The sequence below is a fragment of the Schistocerca nitens genome, chromosome 6, assembly GCF_023898315.1.
Source record: "Schistocerca nitens isolate TAMUIC-IGC-003100 chromosome 6, iqSchNite1.1, whole genome shotgun sequence".
In the NCBI taxonomy this organism is placed as follows: Eukaryota; Metazoa; Arthropoda; class Insecta; order Orthoptera; family Acrididae; genus Schistocerca; species Schistocerca nitens.
This window is the reverse complement of record NC_064619.1, coordinates 420760039-420775022: the sequence shown is the minus strand read 5'-3', so window position 1 is coordinate 420775022 and position 14984 is coordinate 420760039. Positions and strand designations below refer to the sequence as shown.

The window sequence follows — 14984 nt, the reverse complement described above, 5'->3', positions numbered from 1 at the left end:
TTAAGGGGTTGGTATGTGGTTCCTGGTTCACGCCAGATGAAAACCAGGCGAGAATCACTGTTCAGACTACATCTGGACTCGTCCATGAACATAACCTGGGACCACTGTTCCAATGACCAAGTACTGTGTTCTTGACACCAAGCTTTACGGGCTCTCCTGTGACCAAGGGCCAGTGGAATGCACCTTGCAGGTCTCCAGGAGAATAAACCATGTCTGTTCAGTCGTCTGTAGACTGTATGTCTGGAGACAACTTTTCCAGTGGCTGCGGTAATGTCCCGAGCAAGGCTACCTGCAGTACTCCGTGGCCGTCTGCGGGCACTGATGGTGAGATATTGGTCTTCTCTTGGTGTTGTACACTGTGGACGTCCCGTACTGTAGGGCCTGGACAGTTTCCTGACTGCTGGAATCGTTGCCATAATCCTTAGATCACACTTTGTGGCACACGGAGGGCCCATCCTACGACTTGCTGCGTTTGAACAGCCTCCAGTCGCCCTAGTACTCTACCCCTCATAACGTCATCAATATGTGTTCTTTGAGTCATTTTCAACACAAAGTCACCATTACCACATCTGCACACTTACTCGCTGCACCGTACTCTGACATGCACCAACACACCTCTGCATATGTTGACTGCTGCCAGCACCACGGTGCGACGACCGCAGGTCAAATGCACCGCATGGTCATATCCCGGGGTGATTTAAGCCCGCGACACAAGATAGGAATGGTCGGTGTTGTTCACGAGACAAATGATGACGAACAGCAGAGATGCACATATGGCCACCTGCTGCTTTTCGTGCGGCACCCTTACACTAGATTTCTGGACCTTCCCGATTGCACGCAAATGTCGCAAGGTAGTGGAATGGTCTGAGTTCACCACTTTTTACAGTTCTCGAAAACAATGACGTGCGTCATTGAGGATTAAGGCGTTCAAACAATCTTCATTAAGCCCCAAAGGTATTCTTGAACATGGAGAGTCCCTAATGTCAAAATGATCCTCCTTACAATGAGGAAACCATTGTCTTGCCGTGTTCTGTTCAATGGCGTTATTTCTATATACGGCGGATATGTTTGTGGCTGCCTCCGTTACTCACCCCTCTATTGAAATTAAACAAAAGACTATGTCTGAAATGTTTCGATTTCTCCACTTGGCACTCCATTTTATAGCGTCCAACCTCCACTCACTATTTCCAAATGCCAATATTTAAACTCAAATAGCAACAGTTCACTACAAATAAAAAATGATAATAGATAAATAAAGTCGTAGCAATCGGAATACCAAATGCCACGAAATTATGCAACAGCCTAACACGTACCCACTCCGCAGGCAACTGTACGGTGCGTGGCGGAGGGCACCCTGTAATACTGCTAGTCATTTACTTTCCTGTTCCACTCGCAAAAAGAGCGACGGCCAAAATTACTGGTATCTTATCTTCGTGGTCCTTATGCGATATGAACGTTGGCGGCAGTAAAATTGTTCTGCAATCAGCTTAAAATGCCGGTTCTCTAAACTTTCTGAACAGCGTTCCTCGAAAATAACGACATCTTTCACCGAGGGATTTCCGTTTGAGTTCCTGAACCTGATCTTGTCTTTGCCGCGTATAAGGCTGCGATATACAGGGCGCGAGCAGGGCTGGTTCGAAAATGTTTTTTACCACAAGCGACGTATTATTTGGTGCCTCATGCCGCCCCCCCCCCTGTTCCCTCCCTCTGTCACGCCCCCTTCCCTTCTACGCTGAAGCGCCAGAAAAGCTGGTACTGACATGCGTATTCAAATAAAGAAAGATGTAAACGGGCAGAATACGGCGCTGCGGTCGGCAACGCCTACATAAGACAACACTATCTGGCGCAGCTCTTAGATTGGTTAGTGCTGCTACAATGGCAGGTTATCAAGATTTAAGTGAGTCTGAACGTGGTGTCATAGTCAGCCCACGAGCGATGGGACACAGCATCTCCGAGGTAGCAATGAGTTGGGGATTTTCCCATACGACCATTTCACGAGTTTACCGAGAATATCAGGAATCCGGTGAAACATCAAATCTCCGACATCGCTGCGGCCGGAAAAAGATCCTGCAAGAACGGTACCGACGACGACTGAAGAGCACCGTTCAACTTGACAGAAGTGCAACCCTTCCGCAAGTTGCTCCAGATTTCAATTCTGGGCCATCAAAATGTGTCAGCGTGCGAATCATTCAACGAAACATCATTGATACGGGCTTTCGGAGCCGAAGGCCCACTCATGTACCCTTAATGACTGCACGTCACAAAGCTTTACGCCTCGCCTGGACCCGTCAAAAAAATGGTTCAAATGGCTCTGAGCACTATGGGACTAAACTTCTGAGGTCATCAGTCCCCTAGAACTACTTAAACCTAACTTACCTAAGTACATCACACACATCCATGCCAGAGGCAGGATTTGTACCTGCGACCGTAGCGGTCGCGCGGCTCCAGACTGAAGCGCCTAGAACAGCTCGGCCACTCCGGCCGGCCCTGGACCCGTCAACACCGACATTGGACTATTGATGACTGGAAACATATGCCTGGTCGGACGAGTCTCGTTTCAAATTGCGTCGAGCGGATGGGCGTGTACGGGTACGGAGACAACCTCATGAGTCCATGGACCCTGCTTGTCAGCAGGGCACTGTTCAAGCTGGTGCAGGCTCTGTAATGGTGAGGGATGTGTGCAGTAGGAGTGATATAGGACCCCTGATAACGTCTAGATACTACTCCGACAGGTGACACGTATGTAAGCACCCTGTCTCATCACCTGCATCCATTCATGTCCATTGTGCATTCCGACGAACTTGGGCAATTCCAGCAGGACAATGCGACACCCCACACGTCCAGAATTGCTACCGAGAGGCTCTGGGAACACTCTTCTGAGATTAAACACTTCCGATAGCCACAAAACTCGCGAGACATGAACATTATTGACCATATCTAGGATGCTTTATCCGCAGCTCGTGGTCGTGCGGTAGCGTCCTCGCTTCCCGCACCCGGGTTCCCGGGTTCGATTCCCGGCGGGGTCAGGGATTTTCTCTGCCTCGTGATGACTGGGTGTTGTGTGATGTCCTTAGGTTAGTTAGGTTTAAGTAGTTCTAAGTTCTAGGGGACTGATGACCATAGATCCATAGATGTTAAGTCCCACAGTGCTCAGAGGCATTTGAACCTTTTGCCATCTAGGATGCTTTGCAACGTGTTGTTCAGAAAAGATCTCCACTCTGTCGTACTCTTACGGATTTATGGACAGCCCTGCAGGATTCGTTGTGTCAGTTCCCTCCATCACCACTTCAGACATTATTCGAGTCGATGCCACGTCGCGTTGCGACACTTCTGCTTGCTAGCGGGGGCCGTACACGATATTAGGCAGGTGCACTAGTTTCTTTGGCTCTTCAGTATATAAGCAGCACTCTCTGCTGTAGCAGGGAGAAGAAGGGAACCAGCGGAAAAATGCTTATGTCGGAGCACGAAAAAGGCATGTTCCTCTTTAAAAGGGTCTGACTGAAAAGTGGGGAACCAGTTGCAACTTACGTTTGTGGGCCAACAGTGAGTTGTGTAGCTTATGATTCAGTTCTGTAATTCATTTTAACAATTAATCACCATTTAGAGACTGGACATCATAGTCACATCATGTTTCCTGGCACCTTTGTTACAGTTTCGATAACGCCTGAAAGTAGTGTTTTGTCCATCTTCTATAATGAAATAATAAGGAACCAGTTGTATACAAGAAATTTAATTTCTTGACCGGTTTCGGGCAATTAGTGCCCTTCTTCGGAAGGTTATGCCTGTCGCATTATTTTCGAGTGTCAATAATAAAGTGCATACACCAGAAGGCCATGCCCGAAAGTAGGTATACGTCAGCGTAATTGTTAGACATTCCCTGAATAGCTATTACATATTTAAATAAATTTACAGCAGTCTTTGAATAAATTTTATCTACATAAGTAAATGTGTGTATAAACAGAACAGTATTCACTGTTAACCAGCCTGTCGTTCTATTGTTATACAACTTGCTTCCGTCCTTTAGGTATATCGGACATTTCGTGACATTTTTGCTTGCAATTAAGAACGGCTATAAAACCGAAATGATGATTGTGTGAAATAAATTAACAGTAGCTTTCAGTTTAATGGCGGAAATTTCTTTCAAAACGGCTGCGTATGTAGCGGGAATGCCGCGAGTCCTCAGTTAGTATCGCGAACTCGTTTACTCGTTCTCCTTTCTAAGCGGGTCGAGTCCACTAGTACCCGACAACCGACTCAGGTGACGAGTAGGCTATGGCGGAGATTCACGAGTCGAGACTACGGGCACAAGGAGACGGCGAGTTCGGAGATGACGTCAGAGGACTTGTTGAAGCGTTTAAGGCGACTGTACGGAGCTCGCTTCTACCCTGTAATAGGAAATCGGCCTACTATATCGCCTTTTTTTCCTTTATTGCATTTCGATTCCCCCCCCCCCCCCCCAGAGGGGGGCGGACTGGCAGCAGCGTAATATGCTGCTCTACAGCCTGTTAAAAAACAGAATGAAAATGAGCATTCACTTATAAGAGCACTATTCAGGTGACAAGCGGCAGATGGCCGGGGGGGGGGGGGGGGGGGCAGGACCCGGACCTATGAGGGGGAAAAGGGGGGAGGAGAGGAAAAGAAAAGAAGGGGGGAGCCGACGGAGGGAGGGGACATAGAAAAAGAGGAGCTGGGGGGACACGAGAAGGAGTGGGAAAGGCAGTGGAAGGGAGAGCAAAAGGACTCGGGGAAGAGAAGGGAGGCAGAGAGAGGGTAGGTGGGGAAAAAACAAGACGGTAGGGGGGGGGGGAGAAGCAGGCCAGGGAAAGGACAGAGGAAGGGAGGGGGAGGTGAGGATCAGAGTTGATAGGACAGATAAACGAAGGGAGAGAGGGCATCATCCAGGAGGGGGAGTCGACAGAAGTCACCCTGTGAAAGGAGATGAAAGGTGTGGAGGCGAAGGCTAGGGTGGACACAACGGTGAAGGCGTGGCAGAGGGCGGTGATTGGAGAGGAGAGGAGCAACCAGGGGATGAGGGGGATCAAGGTGGCGGGAGGTGTAGAGTATGCGGATATGTTGGAGGAAAAGAAACAGATAGGGGAAAGGAATCAGTTCGTAGAGGATTAGCGTGGGGGACTGGAGGCGCATACGGAAGGCGAGAAGGAGTGCATGGTGCTCGAGGATCTGGAGCGACTTATAGAAATTGGGGGGATGTCCAAGCGAGACTGGCATAACAGAGGATGGGAACTATATCGCCTACTCGCTGGCGATTTTAAAGCGACTGTACGGAGCTCACTTCAGATCTCTGACAGGAAAGCAGCCTACTATGTGAATGCGTGGTGTCTGTCCCTTCGGACATGTCCGAAAGGACAGACACCACTCTATCATATAATTGATTCACTTAAGTGGGCACTTTCCTCAGAGCGGATGCACAAGTACATCTGACCTCCTGCGGGAATCTCAGAGTAGCGAGCACAGAGGAAGTGGACAGGGACTGTGTGGATAGGTGGCGCTCGGTGGGAGTGTGGGTCGGCGATAAGGCGTGCCGAGATTGTCCGCGTTATGGGCAACCATTGTGTTCTGGATGACGAGGTGATTAACGCACTTGCCTAGTAAGCACGAGATCCTGGGTTCGAAACCTGGTCTGACACACATTTTCACTCATCGTTACTGATTCCGTGTAATGTCCCGATACAGTTGACATCAGTAAACCCTCCCCCCCCCTTCCACCATCAATTTACATATAAAGCGACATACACTACTGAGTTCTGACTGCTCATGACACAAGCCTACATCTCAATCCCTTTGATTCTTCATGAATGTTTATAGGACTATTTTTTCTAGTTTTGATCAGTACTATTCCTGAATACTGTGAGACACATTTTTAAACTCCTTGTATATATACAACCAATTATTTTACGATTTTCACAAATGTTGACGATCTAGGATTTGAAGCCTTGTCCGTTAACGGATGTCGAAGCTGTCCACAACCAAAGAAGTTTGAAGGCATTAATGTATTTATAGGCCACGACAAGATTGAGTCCTTACGTTTTGCTCAAGTGCATCGACTGATAAGAAACAGAATGCCTGAGGTTGGGGAATGTCTGTCTCGTCAGTCTGAGTACTTGACAGTTCAGTTAACTGCATGGATTGTGCTCGCCGTTTACTAATCCAGCAACTGCTCGACACTACAGATCCCTCTTTCGGCAGGTCAGGTCTATGAATGGCTTAGCAGTTTCATGCTAGGATGTGATTCGTATCCAGTTCAGAGTGTGGCACTTACGGATCATTCCCTTCAATGGCATCTATTAGTATCTTATGCAAAATATGACACGTGTAGAGCTGTACGTTTTTCATTTTCCTCCACTGTAATATGACTGCACTGAAAAAAATTTGACATTTCTCAACACAATGAGTAACTTCTTTCATTATCATTATATTCTTGACGTTTTAAATCAATGTTAACTACAAAATGGAACGTTTCGTTCATATTATCACAGTAGGCATGCATAATAAATCGGCTAATCCAATGATATTCAGAATTAGAGTATTATCATATATATATATATATATATATATATATATATATATATATATATACCCGAGCAACTTGTAGAAAGTAGTTAAAGGAAGCCAGTGCTCGGAATCAAGTTGTTCCAATGGTAAGTGGGTTATCCTGCTTTTATCTCTCAAGGTCTCCAACTATTCGGATAAAAAGGGAAAAACTGGGGGGAAGGAGGCGACAAGAAAAGGTCATGGGGAAATGCTTACGTTGGACGGGGATATACATACTTTAATCTATTGTGCCATTCGTTGTTAGTAGTTGTTTAGTACAGTACTTATCAATTGGAAAGTTTGAAACATATAAAGATAAACATGCACACAAGTGAAATATGTTCCTCAAGCTGCTGAAACAGTGTTTCATTAGAAGTATTTAAGGTTGACGCAAATTTATCGATACCATCTGCGAAAACTATTTAAAGAGCACAGTGGACAATTTCTGAGCCGTCAACTGACTTACTGAATGAACATATGAATGTTATCTACCACTTGGCATGGGATTTATAAAGGTGTTTTTGGCTCAGTTTCAATAAAATTTCTTCCTGCAGCATTCGACAAACAAGGCATTGATTGAAACTATACAAGTACCATTATCATTATCATCACCAACATATCCCATTTACTATACGCTGCTGGATTAAATGCCTCCCATAGACAGATACATATACTGCAGTCTTCATCTGTTCCGAGTTCATTGCGCACAACTGTTCACATTATTTAATTGGGAAATCTGTGAAAATTAGGACTGGCAAAATTGTTACACAGCATCTCCCAGTCATCTATAAAGCTAAAAAAAAGGTCTTGTATTACCACACTGTCAGTTTCAAGAACGACTTCGTCCCTGAAGTTCGAAAATTCCAAAACTGAAAAGTTAAAGCGAAAACCTGAAACTGTGTAAGTGTTATTGATTATTATACTAAGAGTGAGAGTGATACAGGGTTGCAGCCTCTCCCTGATGTTATGCAATCTGTATATTGAGCAAGCAGTAAAGGAAACAAAAGAGAAATTCGGAGTAGGTATTAAAATCCATGGAAAATAAATAACAACTTTGAGGTTCGGCGATGACATTGTAATTCTGTCACAGACAGCAAAGGACTTGGAAGAGCAGCTGAACGGAATGGACAGTGTCTTGAAAGGACATCAACAAAAGCAAAACGAGGATCATGGAATGTAGTCGAATTAAGTCGGGTGATGCTGAGGGAATTAGATTTGGAAATGAGACACTTAAAGTAGTAAAGGAGTTTTGCCATTTGGGGAGCAAAATAACTGATGATGGTCGAAGTAGAGAGGATATAAAATGTAGACTGGCAATGGCAAGGAAAGCGTTTCTGAAGAAGAGGAATTTGTTAACATCGAGTATAGATTTAAGTGTCAGGAAATCGTTTCTGAAAGTATTTGCATGGAGTGTAACCACGTACGGAAGTGAAACATGGACGATAAATAGTTTGGACAAGAAGAGAATAGAAGCTTTCGAAATGTGATACTGCAGAAGAATGCTGAAGATTAGATGGGTAGGTCACGTAACTAATGAGGAGGTACTGAATAGAATGGGGGAGAAGAGGAGTTTGTGGCACAACTTGACAAGAAGAAGGTACCGGTTGGTAGGGCATATTCTGAGGCATCAAGGGATCACAAATTTAGCATTGGAGGGCAGCGTGGTGGGTAAAAATTGTAGAGGGAGACTAAGAGATGAATACACTAAGCAGATTCAGAAGGATGTAGGTTGCAGTAAGTACTGGGAGATGAAGAAGCTTGCACAGGATAGAGTAGCATGGAGAGCTGCATCAAACCAGTCTCAGGACTGAAGACCACAACAACGACAACAACAACTAAGACACCATCTTAATATACATATAGTTAAGGGTCACCGGCCACTTGACCATCTTCTTCTTCTGTCCGAATGCACAAACAGTGCCCGAACTCTTACGGGAATCGGCAACGCGCCGCGAGTGATGAGTATAATGGGGGGGGGGGGGGGGGGGCACTATGAATGTAGTGCGGGTCGATACGTTGAGAATGTGGGTTACGCGGGAGGCGTGCCAGAGATAAAATCCCTGCAGTCGCGCTATCCTCTGTGTCCTCGGTGGCTCCTGTAAGCAGGAGATCCCGGGTTCGAGTCCTGGTCGGGGCACACATTTTCATCTGTCCCCGTTGACGTATGTCAACGCCTGTAAGCAGCTAAGGTTGTTCATTTCATTGTAATTTATTGATTATTGACATTGCTCTTGCTCATCTTCCTGGTAAATATAGTGATAATTAAGTATTGTCTATTTCGCTGATACAGCCTATGGGTCAAGGAGCGATCCTGACTTATAAGCGCGTTCACATATGCCTGCTCCGTGACGAATGCATAGTGTTCTGCGATGCTGAAGAGAATGGCAAAGACAATATAAGCGAACAGGTTCTAATAAAATTGAAAACTTACATCAAGTGCCATCAACAACTGAGCTAGAAGCTGAAAGGAAGTTAAAATTATGATCCTTGAGAATCCATGGATAAAGTTTTGTGCCACGATGAAGTAGAATTTCGTCTTGAAAGAACAGAAGATTTAGATTTCTAGAGTGCATTTGGAGTTACATCCATGGAGGATGTTCACGATTGGCATGATAAATATGAATAAGATTTGAGTAACTGGGAGGAAATAAAGGAGTTTCCAACGAAGAAGGGGAAGTCACCATATACACTATACGTTATATTCCTAATTATACTTTCAGATAATTATTTTAGAAAACATTTCTGTAAGTCTGACTTTCAGTAATTCGGTCTGGAACGCAACAGTTAGTTCTAATTAGTGCGGCTTTACTATACACATTTTTATTATGCCGCCATGGCACTTAACTGGTTGATCACGTCTAGGACCGCCATAACTAGCTGGAACCTCGTCGGGACTCTCTTGAAATGAGTGTGTAGAAATGGAGTAAAAATTTATTTAATATAGTTACTTTTTATTTAGAACACAATTAAATGCTACTTGTTGTGGCAGAAGTAGTCGCCACATCATATTTTTCGGAAGATTTCGCCTTTTGCAGCAAGTCTTTCTTCCCTTTTAGGTACTTATAAAACTCCATGCAAGTCAGCTTGTAGTTAAACTAGCACTGTAAGATTCAAAAAATGGTTCAAATGGCTCTGAGCACTATGGGACTCAACTGCTGTGGTCATCAGTCCCCTAGAACTTAGAACTACTTAAACCTAACTAACCTAAGGACATCACACACATCCATGCCCGAGGCAGGATTCGAACCTGCGACCGTAGCAGTCGCACGGTTCCTGACTGCGCGCCTAGAACCGCGAGACCACCGCGGCCGGCTGTAAGATTCATTCCACAGTCTTTGACAGCAGTTGATTTCTTCCATCAGTCTACTGGGACGACTTCAGCAAAAATACCCTTCCCACCGTGGCGTTGTGTGCGGAAATAGAAAACAAATACTTGCATATTTTTAGCAGTTGGCATTTGCGTTCAAGATTTTCGGTTTCCTTAAGAAGGAAAGTATTTACACTTCCGTTCTTCGGAGTCACGCTTAGTTTCTAAAAAGCTCTTCAGATACATATTTTTCTGAAAACAATTGTCGTCTGAAATCTTCACACCATTTTTATAGTCAGGTATGTAATATTGTTTTTAATCATCACTTAATCTGGGGTTACCGGTAGCGTCGTCAACTCAAATACTTGATATTTATTAAAAGAAATATCCCTTTTCTCTAGTCACGTGCAATGGCATAGAAAGCCATTGTTTCTCCCACAAATTTCCGATATCAAATTAATTATTTCTTGGTTAGGGTTCTCATTCCTTAATTTGTTCAAATCCATCTTGGTTAGCATGACAATAAAACGGGCAGCCTTCCTCTCATTCAGACATTGTTGAGTGTCGATTAATGTATTTCTAATTTCAGTTATCGAGGCTTTATTCTTCTCCGCACTTTTTATACATTTTCTCGAGCAGAGCGTAGTTTTACTGCAGAAACATGAAGTAAATTTCAGTGACTGGGCTACTAAAAGAATCTGAAATTATTGTAGGCGTCCCGTCTTCGACATCAAAAAATTGTTTCAATGTAATCCAAAGCTTTAAGAATTCTTTCAGCTGCTGACGTTAACGACAGCCATCTTGTTTTTGAATGAGATTGAAGAGTCTGATGATTGACATCAACGTGTAAGCAGAACTCATTCAGTTGCCAGTCCTTATTGTGTATATTGAAAAATAATTGAATATTTTCATGACTACTATTTCAGTGTCGACAGTTAAGACTCCAACGGCGGTTGATATAGTACTGTGGGGATTATGGGCAGGGTATCCAATTCCTTCTACATTTTTTCTTAGTTTTTCTTTTTTTAGTTTTGGTGAAGCACATTCCGCTGTCCGCGTCGATGAAGCCCTCCGAAGTTGGTATTGTTATCATCTCCATAAAAGGAGATTAATTTGTCTAACGGAATCTGCAGTTGTCTTGAAGTGTCTGGATAAAACTTCGCAGTTGTCTCCGATATTTCGTCATTCAACGAATCAAACTTCAACAACTTCTGTTGGATTCCATCAGTTTCAGTAAAGTATTGAATAACGAAAGGAAACACCTTTTCAGCCTTGTGGTTCGATGCTTCGGCGCGACACCGTAAAATGAAATTTCTTGCAGTTGTTTTATGCATTCGGACACGGAGCGTGTTGCGAGAATATTTTTAAAAATCACTGGAGCTTTGGTCCTGGCTATAAACTGCATTGCGGCGACTTTGTGGTCAGGATACATCGCAACATTCAGTTTTATGGTACAGTCAAGAGAACTGAAGGATTGATGATACTCGACAATTTTATACGCTGTTGTTAGTCCTGCAGCAGCAACGAGCAATTCTTCCTGGGTATCTCCTTTAACCGTGAATATAGAAATAGGTTTTGAAGTCAATGCTACCGCGAATCTATTTGTGTGGTTCTTCGTAGATATGTGATGCCTCACATCTGCCACCGTGAGTTACTCAGATGAAACAGCTACAAATCTTACATAGCGCTTCCTGATCCGTATGTCCTTTCTTGACAAAAGACCACGCTTTTGTGAAACCATCCGAAAAGTGACCCTTTCCCTTCCCATTCCAAGGCTTTTTCTTAAGCTATTATAAGTTGATTAGACGATGAAATGAAATGAGCGTTTGGCGTCATTGGCCGGGAGGCCCCTTACGGGGCAGGTCCGGCCGCCTTGGAGCAGGTCTTATTCGACGCCACATTGAGCGACCTGCGCGCCGGATGGGGATGAAATGATAATGAAGACAACACAACACCCAGTCCCTGAGCGGAGAAAATTCCCGACCCAGCCGGGAATCGAACCCAGGCGCCTTAGGACGGCAGTCCGTCACGCTGACCATTCAGCTACCGGGACGCACGATTAGAGGATAAATAGTCGACAATAACACATCCGTCATCAAAATACACGTCACTATACACCTCTCGCCGTATGTACCCGAAGTAAACACTAACTATCCAGTGCGTGTGTCGTTTCACTGAACTACTTATGATGGAATTCGAGTCAAAGTGGGGGTCTTAGGTCTTAAGGTACCTCTTGCGAAAGGGACCAGGCTGATAGTTGTGCATATGGTGTTAGCGAAGATGGTGTTCTCAAAGAAAGTCAGATCGTTTACAGATGTCATAAAAGAAGCAAGTAAGAAGACTACCACCATTCGGAAACGAAGACCACCAAATTTGTGCAAGTATGCATTTTCGTTAGCTTGCTAATTAGCGTGAAACACTAGTAATTATAGTATATTTTACTCTGATATGCGTTTTGTCAGTGATTTACATGCATTTACACTGCATATAAACACACTGTAACTGCAAAAAGCCGCGCGGAGTGGCCGCGTGGTTAGAGGCGCCACGCCACGGATTGCGCGGCCACTCCCACCGGAGGTTCGAGTCCTCCGTCGGGCATGGGTGTGTGTTTTGGTCTTAGCATAAGTCAGTTTAAGTGGTGTGTAAGTCGAAGGGACCGATGACCTCCCTTAGGAATTCACACACATTTGAAAATTTTTGGCTGCAAATATCGAGCCTAAATCAATATTTCACTGTTGTTGTTGTTGTTGTTGTTGTTGTTGTTGTAGTCTTCAGTCTTGAGACTGGTTTGATGCAGCTCTCCATGCTACTCTATCCTGTGCAAGCTTCTTCATCTCCCAGTACCTACTGCAACCTACATCCTTCTGAATCTGCTTGGTGTATTCATCTCTTGGACTCCCTCTACGATTTTTACCCTCCACGCTGCCATCCAATACTAAATTGCTGATCCCTTGATGCCTCAGAACATGTCCTACCAACCGATCCCTTCTTCTAGTCAAGTTGTGCCACGAGATTCTGTTCTCCCCAATCCTATTCAACACCTCCTCGTTAGTTATGTGATCTAGCCATCTTATCTTCAGCATTCTTCTGTAGCACCACATTTCGAAAGCTTCTATTCTCTTCTGGTCTAAACTAGTTATCGTCCATGTTTCATTTCCATACATGGCTACACTCCATACAAATACTTTCAGAAACGACTTCTTGACACTTAAATCTATACTCGATGTTAACAAATTTCTCTTCTTCAGAAACGCTTACCTTCCCATTGCCAGTCTACATTTTATATCCTCTCTACTTCGACCATCATCAGTTATTTTGCTCCCCAAATAGCAAAACACCTTTACTACTTTAAGTGTCTCATTTCCTAATCTAATACCCTCAGCATCACTCGAATTAATTCGACTACATTCCATTATCCTCGTTTAGCTCTTGTTGATGTTCATCTTATATCCTCCCTTCAAGACACTATCCATTCCGTTCAACTGCTCTTCCAAGTCCTTTGCTGTGTCTGACAGAATTACAATGTCATCGGCGAACCTCAACGTTTTTATTTCTTCTCCATGGATTTTAATACCTACTCCGAATTTTTCTTTTGTTTCCTTCACTGCTTGCTCAATATACAGATTGAATAACATCGGGGAGAGGCTACAACCCTGTCTCACTCCCTTCCCAACCACTGCTTCCCTTTCATGCCCCTCAACTCTTATAACCGCCATTTGGTTTCTGTACAAACTGTAAATAGCCTTTCGCTCCCTATATTTGACCCCTGCCACCTTCAGAATTTGAAAGAGAGTATACCAGTCAACATTGTCAAAAGCTTTCTCTAAGTCTACAAATGGTAGAAACGTAGGTTTGCCTTTCCTTAATCTAGCTTCTAAGATAAGCCGTAGGGTCAGTATTGCCTCACGTGTTCCAGTATTTCTACGGAATCCAAACTGATCTTCCCCAAGGTCGGCTTCTACTAGTTTTTCCATTCATCTGTAAAGAATTCGTGTTAGTATTTGCAGCCGTGACTTATTAAACTGATAGTTCGGTAATTTTCACATCTGTCAACACCTGCTTTCTTTGTGATTGGAATTATTATATTCTTCTTGAAGTCTGAGGGTATTTCGCCTGCCTCATACATCTTGCTCACCAGATGGTAGAGTTTTGTCAGGACTGGCTCTCTCAAGGCCGTCAGTAGTTCTAATGGAATGTTGTCTACTCCCGGGGCCTTGTTTTGACTTAGGTTCAAAAAATGGCTCTGAGCACTATGGGACTCAACTGCTGAGGTCATTAGTCCCCTAGAACTTAGAACTAGTTAAACCTAACTAACCTAAGGACATCACAAACATCCATGCCCAAGGCAGGATTCGAACCTGCGACAGTAGCGGTCTTGCGGTTCCAGACTGCAGCGCCTTTAACCGCACGGCCACTTCGGCCGGCGTGACTTAGGTCTTTCAGTGCTCTGTCAAACTCTTCACGCAGTGTCATATCTCCCGTTTCATCTTCATCTACATCCTCTTCCATTTCCATTATATTGTCCTCAAGTACATCGCCCTTGTATAGACCCTCTGTATACTCCCTCCACCTTTCTGCTTTCCCTTCTTTGCTTAGAACTGGGTTTCCATCTGAGCTCTTGATATTCATACAAGTGGTTCTCTTTTCTCTAAAGGTCTCTTTAATTTCACTACAGAAATGTAATTATATTATTTCTGACCAAAGCAAAAACTGTTACAACGAGTAACTGAGGTGCATTTGACGGCCTGGCAACAGCGCACCAACAGCCACCCGCCAATAACCCTGACCAGAACTATACTAAAAATTGTGATGTACTTACAAATGGCCCTGCCAGCCACCGACTGATCGTGGCGAGAAACTGGTGGCAGTAAGCTACTGCAAATACTTCCACACCGACAGTGGTCAGCCGTGGCTTACATTTAAAAGTAGCGCAACAACTGAAACGCTCACCTTGACGTCAGAACTGCTGGACTTTATCTGCTTAATGTACCCGTCCAAACAGTTACAAAATCGGCCGAGTTGAGCCCATACGTCATGCAACAAGTTTTCAGAACAACTTCGACCGCAATCGCTTCTAGCTCCGACAAGGTCGACAATAAGGCTCACACTTTTTCCCCATACAGAT

The 14984-nt window shown here is 44.3% G+C and overlaps 1 protein-coding gene across 1 annotated transcript in view; it reads right to left on the bottom strand.

Moving 5' to 3' along the window:
- Positions 1–14783, bottom strand: part of LOC126263744 (lysosomal acid glucosylceramidase-like) — a 229193-nt gene extending 214410 nt beyond the window's left edge. The window contains exon 1 of the mRNA XM_049960927.1: positions 14679–14783. The gene's annotated coding sequence lies outside the window, so the exon portion shown is untranslated. The remainder of the gene's footprint in view (positions 1–14678) is intronic.
- Positions 14784–14984: the final 201 nt, after the last annotated feature.